This window comes from Hyalella azteca, unplaced genomic scaffold (genome assembly GCF_000764305.2).
Source record: "Hyalella azteca isolate HAZT.00-mixed unplaced genomic scaffold, Hazt_2.0.2 contig4636, whole genome shotgun sequence".
In the NCBI taxonomy this organism is placed as follows: domain Eukaryota; kingdom Metazoa; phylum Arthropoda; class Malacostraca; order Amphipoda; family Hyalellidae; genus Hyalella; species Hyalella azteca.
Window position 1 is genome coordinate 1 of NW_025934849.1, and position 7,949 is coordinate 7,949.

Here is a 7,949-nt window from a genome sequence, read left to right on the forward strand (position 1 = left end):
AAACAAAACAAAGAACCACCTCGTATCAATTAAAACTTCATCAAAAATTTAGTTTAAAAAAAGTGGGGGGCGCGCTGCCCCACGTTACCCTATAGCTAAGGAACTTTGAACATATATTTTATAACCCTTTTACTTTGTCGAGGGAATTGTATGCACGCTCACGGAAAATGGAACTAAAAACTAACTTCAGACTGTTCGTTATTATTGAACGTCGAAAATAACATACAATTGATTGTAATTTTATAATTTATAGCCGTGCCAATAGAGAATAGAGAGTAGCACTCTAGATGTCCATACGCTTGAAAAAATTATTCTTGCATCGGTGCATGCATTGAAGAGGAGGCAAATATATTTCCAAAATACACTCAAGCCATTGTACCCATGGGAATTAGGCACGAAGGAATTTAGATCAAAGAGATTCAGAAACACGGTATAGGATCAATGTGGAAATGAAGGCAAAGAAAAGAGCGGTTTCCATGAAACGCGTATAGTATCATAGTATCAGCCAGAAACCACACGCTCGTCTGCGTTGAGTCAATGTTTTCGTTGCTTATATCAACACAGAAGACAAAGGTGCATCGAGACTTGGATCCGAGAATAATCTAGATCTAGAGTTATATTCCGTGAAATTTTTTTAGACGTCCGCAAATGATGATTTTTAAATTCTTAAATTAATCCTGTGCTTAAATCGCTTTGAAATTGAACTAAACATTTTTACACTTAAAATTTTTAATAAAAATACAAAAATAATTTACCTCACTTCAAATCAATTTTCCCCTGCTGAATTATTCATGAGCATTTAATTCATACAAAACTCAACACAAATAAAAAACCATTAATGGCATTTAAACTTAGTTGTATTTTTTCAGCTAAAAGAATATTTCTCATTAAAAACCGAAACACTTGAATGTTTCAGTGATATTTTTACTTATATTCTTGATAGAATCCTGCAGTGAACATGGAAGGGTTATGAGTAATAACTGTATGCACATATTTGAGTGCAAATTTGCTTCTGACACATGAATTTTGCTTACAATTAAATTTAGATACAACCAAGTAAAGGTTGAAATGACTCGGAATGTAAAGATTTGTCGGAATTGATACATTTCTTTGAGATTGCATTTACAGGCACATTGATACAACAAGCTCAAAAAACGGAAAAGGGGTCGTAAAATGAGCTACAAAAACTATACATATTATAAGCTTCACAATATTTCCGCAGCTGCACGATTTTCGCCTAGGAGAAAATGTAGCGCTTCTTGGAACGTTAGCGTCACGGAATTTTTTCAGCCCTTAGGTGCTCACCTGAAGGGGAAGTGACACGCCGCTCCTTGGAACGTCAGCGTCACGGATTTCAGTCCTGAAAAAAGAAGATTGGGTGTAAAAGCAAGTAATTATGTTTTATGTCACTCAAATCATCAAACGAATTTCAGTTTGCACAAGTCACACAATTAATTAATAATTCACAGTGGATGATATATCACGTAGAAGGGTATGGAAAACCTTAAAATTGCTAATTATAAAAAATTAATCAACTATCGATTAACTTTACTCCATGATGGTTCGTTGAATAGGGACTTAATAGTCATAAATCTGCAGTTATGAAAGCAAAAACAAAGCAGCCGAGTCAGCGGTGAATTTCAAGGCTATTTACTTTTATAGTATCCTGAGGGCACGTAACACCATAACACCAGCATGCAAGAAGATCTAGCACGAACGCTGCAACCAACTCCTCAATCTTCACAAGTTTTGGCATATTTCATATTTTATTGTTCGCCAATCTTAATGCCAAACTTCAGCTTGCCATTTGATTGGAGATTTTTTCGAGGATTCATGATACATTTACAGGAGAGCTCTTTGATAAATAATAATAATAATATCATATGATATTTGAATTCGAATATTTGAATTTAATGAATAATTTATATTACTTTAATAATATACATTTTTGTTGTTGTGGCTCCGTGGTTTTTCGGAATCTACGTTCACGATGGATAACTCTTCGTAACATGGAAGTAACATTTATGCCAGACCACTCACTGTGTCATGGGACTGACGGTGACGACAAACTACTCACCGTAGGAGAGGTCACAAAAGTCCCATCGAGTGGCTGTACCGTCGTCGCTGACTTCGGTTGCACACCAAGCGGCCTGGCGACCAGCATAGTGTCATCTGTGTTTTGCCTTCAGCATATAGTGTCATCTGAGTTTTGCCTTCAGCATATAGTGTCATCTGTGTTTTGCCTTCAGCATATAGTGTCATCTGCGTGTTGCCTTCAGCATATTGCGTCCTAAGCTTATTGTTCCTTCAGCATATCGTTTCTTTATAAAGTTACGTGTATCTGCAGTTCCGTGTGCCTATTATTCGTAGTTATCTGTTCATGTTATAAACTGTTAATTAGTTAGCTGTTCCGTTAGTCATTATTGTTGTAGTTGTCTCTGGTTAATAGATACTTGTTTATCCGGCTTTCATTTCTCCTTTGAGGTTCGGCGGTAGTCGTGGGCGGAAATTGATCGAATCTAATTCGAGTCGTCCTGATTGAAACTTTACACTCGCCCATAGAGGTAATTTCAAAGTAATATACATTATTAGGCCTCGCTGTTCAAGTAAACATTGTTATTTCTAAGGATGCATATCAGATGAATTTAAAATAAACATTTTGCGTAAGCTAGCACGATAACGATTAAAACAGCGGAAATGAATTCAACCTGAATATAAGTACAAAATGTGCCGTGAAACAGATTGGATGCAAGCATAACTGAAAATTCTTTGAAAGTATGTGTTCAATCAGAATATCTACCGGAAGCAAACAAGCGTTAAAGCCCGCCGAATTTCCGGTAGCATTGATTCTCGATGGCGGATTTGTAGCGCGGTAGGAAGGCCATTTGTTATCCGAATCAGCCGGATCATGAAAAACGCGAAGTCATCGTAATGCGGCTCGCCGATAACAGTCTCGTCTAAACCAAAGATGCCGGCGATTGGGCCAGTTAATGGTGCACAAATGTCCCATAAAAAGGACTTAAGCGATCCAGGAGCCTAGGATGCCATACGTATAACTGAAACTGGCAGCTACGGTCAGTAGGTGCGAATGAGAACACGGATGTAGTATCTTGCGGCATTTACAGAAAACAGGAACGCGAGTATAGAATATGAGAAGTATATTCATAAATTTTTTCGTTTTATGAAAATTTTGGTGGGAAAAGGGATCTTGAATAATTAACAATCGAGTACAAAGACCACGCAGATAATTAGGATTTTTGCGAAATAAATAATATGTCTATAATAGCTTGCCGGAAGATTATATACGCAGCTAAATTAATTATCTGTAGTGATATCGAAACAACCTTCCATGATCTCAGCCGGAAACATTCCAACACTTTTTTTGAGATCACAAACTACTCTGAATCAACGAATCATTCCTTGAATGAATAATTCATTCCTTATACAATCATAATATAGAAGCCATTGAATGAATTTAGTCATTGGATGAATTAGTCATTGAATTAATTAGTCAAAGAATGAATTATTAATTGAAATTATTATTGAATAAATTATTCATTGAATGGATTCTTCATTGAATGAATTATTCATTAAATGCATCATTCTTCAGTGACTTTAATTAAAAAAATCACTCATTACATAGTTTCATACTTATTAATAAGCCCGTAATTTCCTGTACAGTCATGCAGGACAAATCAGAATGGCATAAAAAAACATTTCTCCTTTTAACCGCATTTTGTAATTTTTCTGATTTTCTTACTTATGATTTTTTTCACAATCGTTGCGAACGAAATAAGCGTCACAATGTTTTTATTAAATATGTTGAGTTGGCTCTGCCTACACTGTAAATGAATTCCATTCAAAACTGTGGTACTTATCTATCTTGCATACAATAGTTTGTCAAAAGGAAAAATAGAAAAACAAATTCGTTTTAGGAAAATCTATTTTTTGGTGATATTCATATGCATTACGATTTTTGAAAAAATAATTTCATTTTTAATATTATTGTTTTGTGTACGCATACTGGGCAAAAGTCAATGAAGCGAGTTTGAAAGAATTAGTCACAACTAAAATCCATCAGCCAAGTTTAGTAAATGAAGCGATGAAATGATGGGAGTGAAGTCTTTATACTTTGTCGGGATCATGCACGACTTCGACATGTGAAGTCATGTAAAGTATAGAATCATCATGAAAATGTTTTAAATCATCTATTTTTATATCAAAAACGCTCTCCGATACAAAAAGCCAATAATACTACACCAATTTTTCATGTAGATGACAAACTTCTCTAGATGAATGAATAATTGAACAAAACCAGTACATGATTGCTTTCTCCATTACTTCCTTAACAAACGATGACTCACCTACATCCCCAGCACAAGTTGAAGACTCACCTACAACCCCAGCGCAAGTCTCCCACTGCAGGGGCCTCCTGAAGACGTCGACGGTGGTGGCGCACCATGGGCCCGCCCCTCCAGCTGGAGGACGCGACAGTGTCTCATTGTCTGCTGAGAAAACATTGTAGAAGTGTGAAGCCGTCGGAATAATTTAAACTGCACTCTTACATGTTAACTACAACAATGTTAGACATGATATGAGTCATTTTCAACTGCGGATCAAACGAGGTGTGAAATATGCCGGCTTGCTAAAGTAAATAGAGTTCGTCATCTATCAAATGGAATAAAAATATTGTTTAAGTTTTTTACCGCACGAGGCTAAACCACTTTTCAGAATAATTGTGTTGTGAAAGTCGTTTAAAAATAAAATATTTATTTCGGTCTTAATTCGAATTATTTTCACCTGAACAAATCAGAGTAAATCACGTTATTAAAGAAAGCAACCTTCATCTAATGTATGCGATACAGGTTGCGATCGAGTACAAATGACGCAGAGATGACACAGAATGTCATGTTCAAATGACAAAAATTACATGGAATGTCGTTTTCAGATGTTACAGAAATGACATGAAAGGTTGTTTCCAGATGTTACAGAAATTACATGAAATGTTATTTCTAAATGTTACAGAAATGACATGGAATGTCGTTTCCAAATGTTACAGAAATGACATGATATGTCGTTTCCAAATGTTACAGAAATGACATGAAATGTTATTTCTAAATGTTACAGAAATGACATGACATGTCGTTTCCAAATAATACAGAAATGACATGGAATGTCGTGTCCAAATGATACAGAAATGCATGCTGCGTTTCCCTCACCGGTCAACAAACCGTCATCAATGTGCAGGAGTGCTTGACTGTCTTCGGTCTCGGGAGCAGCATCAGGACCGTAGACCAGCTCTCCGATGCAGTTGTGGTGGAGGCGGCCACGGTAGTAGAATGGGAACACGCAGCGGGTGCCTCCGATACTCAGTGAATACCCTTCATGGGGTGAATTGAAAAAAAATGATTTCTAATAGTAAGCAAATAATTATGGAAGAAAACATAAAGCACCAATGATACATAATTATTAGTCTGCTTACATCACATGTTCGCCATAAATTTAAAAGCGAAAAAGAGGCCAAACATATGCACTATTAAATCTAGAATAATATATATAATAATGCACTATAATATAATAACTTAAAAAATAAATAATTAAACAAATATAATAATAATATAATAATGCAATAATATATAATATACTAAATCAAGAAATAGGAATCTAGGCGATCATGGAATGAAATTTTTATTAGAATCAATGTCGTAAATGATACATTACTGCAAGGGTTTGAATTACTGTACTCGAATTTAATAATCATCACTAGCAATATATAAATCTGGGCATCGTTGATATGTTTATTCTTTTTATAGAAGAAGCATTTGTAAGTATCATCTTAATTATTTGCTAGTAGTATCTTGGGCTTGGAGTTGTGAAGCCATACCTCACCCCAAACAAACAGAGTTCTGCATGTGAATTGTAAAAAATATCAAAACCTCTAGTTCTCGAAGTCGTTATTTAACAAACCTAATTGTTCTGCTCATCCTGTCTTACGAAAATTCCTTTGTGCCCAAGCAGAAAAATAAACGAGTATTTTGCCTGTTGAATTAAGATGTTCTTAAGTATAATAAATGCAAGCAAGAAAAGATCTGATTGCCAGCCAAACAATCCGGTCGGCACAGCGCGTGCAATCTAAGCGTTTTCTCAGAGCACAACAAACCCTTTAATCGTCCAGCTTCCGAACACTTTGGCCATTCAAAAACAACAGCCGCAAAACTTGAAAGAAAAAATTCATGGCATTCATATCCAATAAATAAATAGTAATTGCGACATAACCAATTTAAACAAACTTACGACCTATTCACTCTTTCTAGACGGAAGTTAAATTTTCTAAGTGGTATTCCCATTCAAACTCAAGTTTTGTACCGAGGATTTCGCTCAAGCTGGTCAATTCCATGAGAAGCAAAGAAACTGTCCCTAGTTAGTCGAAACAAAGAGCTTTTTAAACTTCGTTTCGGAAGCATAATTTCGAAACCAACAGAGAAAGGTAAAATTTAGAAGCTTGAATCTTTATCATTGCAGTAAAATGGGATGCCGGCGCACACCTCCGTAGAGTTATTGCATCCATTACGGCCGGCGCCTTCTGTTCCACCGATATTAAAAAGGATGGCTGGAACAAACCACGCAAGTGGGGGCCCCTACATTGGATAAATTATCTATCCTAAGTTTAGCAATTTTCTTGGGCACTGTTATTGTGCGTGATCGATGGAAAGATTCTCTGGTCAGTCAAGAGCAAGCACAGTAAATTGCAAGCGAAAAATTATTGACGCGTTGCGACGTGAAAACAATGGCCATTATATTCTCATAAATAAAGAATATCGATCTTCGTGCATGCTCTTGATTTGTCTCCGAAAGTTTCGACATAATACTTGTTGGATAATTACCCCTTCTTAATTACTTGACTTGACTATAATGGAAATAAGTAGTATTTTTTTGGAAAATAGAATTAATACTTTGAAGGATTTTGAATGTATGCCACACATTGTGAGCACTACTACCAACATAGTCACCGTACATGTGCTCTGTGCATCATATTTTAAATGCTCAAAACATTCCGGCCTACATTACATCTATTTAGCCCAGTCCTGGATTGAATTCGAGGCCATCGTAAATTTTCTCAATGAGAAATCGAAGATTTTTCTATGCTGCCCGTGTGTTTTCCGCTACTTGGCTACGTTGAGAAGATTTAATAGGCTTTAATTCAGTCAATGACAGGCCCACTTGTAGCCCACCTACCGCCCACTCTCAGGGTACTTACGCTTGCTGCAGGTGGGTCCGGTGAAGCCCTCTGGACAGACACATGTCCCGGGGCCTGCACACCTACCGCCGTTCAGGCAGGGTGGGTAGCAAACATTTATCATGGGTATACACAATGCACATGTAGTAGTGTCTGATCTTATGGCCGACGGAACTCATATCGTGATTTATTCTTTAATGAACTACAAACTTGTGGCTTGCAACTCAGATAGTCATAATTTAATTATGGATAAAGAATGTGACATCTCCTATATATGGCAGTCGAAATTTATTCATAAAAAGTCATGAAGCTCATGGCTGTAGTTGCCTAGTATCAGTATTGAAATGCCCCAACTGACATACTGCGAGCATGTGAATAGTCCAATAGCGACAAGCAGCTGCCGACTCTGGAAATATCATACCTGGCATAACAACCTATAGTCGGAAGTTGATCCTTTTCAACGTTTATAGCAAATAAAAAAATTCGGAAAACTATGTCAATTCAAATTCTTAGTTTCTGGAATTTTATCCTTATTTATTTTGCTGTGTAAGCATTCTAATTGTTTCAGAGGGAATTTAGCGCGGTGGGCTATCGTTCAAGCCATGACCAGTATATCGAGGTGGTTTGGTGTTGAAACTCTTTACATTTGTTGACACTGATCGAATTATTTCTGAAATAATTCTAGCCCTGTTTTAATTATCAACTAGAATCA

General features: G+C 36.4%; 1 long non-coding RNA gene across 1 annotated transcript; it reads right to left on the reverse strand.

The window, feature by feature from the left end:
• Window positions 1–4,399: 4,399 nt before the first annotated feature.
• LOC108665116 lies at window positions 4,400–7,343 on the reverse strand. Its single transcript, XR_001930416.1, has 3 exons — window positions 7,259–7,343; window positions 5,220–5,381; window positions 4,400–4,508 (listed from the first exon to the last, which is right to left on the reverse strand). It is a non-coding gene; the product is annotated as an uncharacterized LOC108665116 (long non-coding RNA).
• Between the last annotated feature and the right edge of the window lie 606 nt (window positions 7,344–7,949).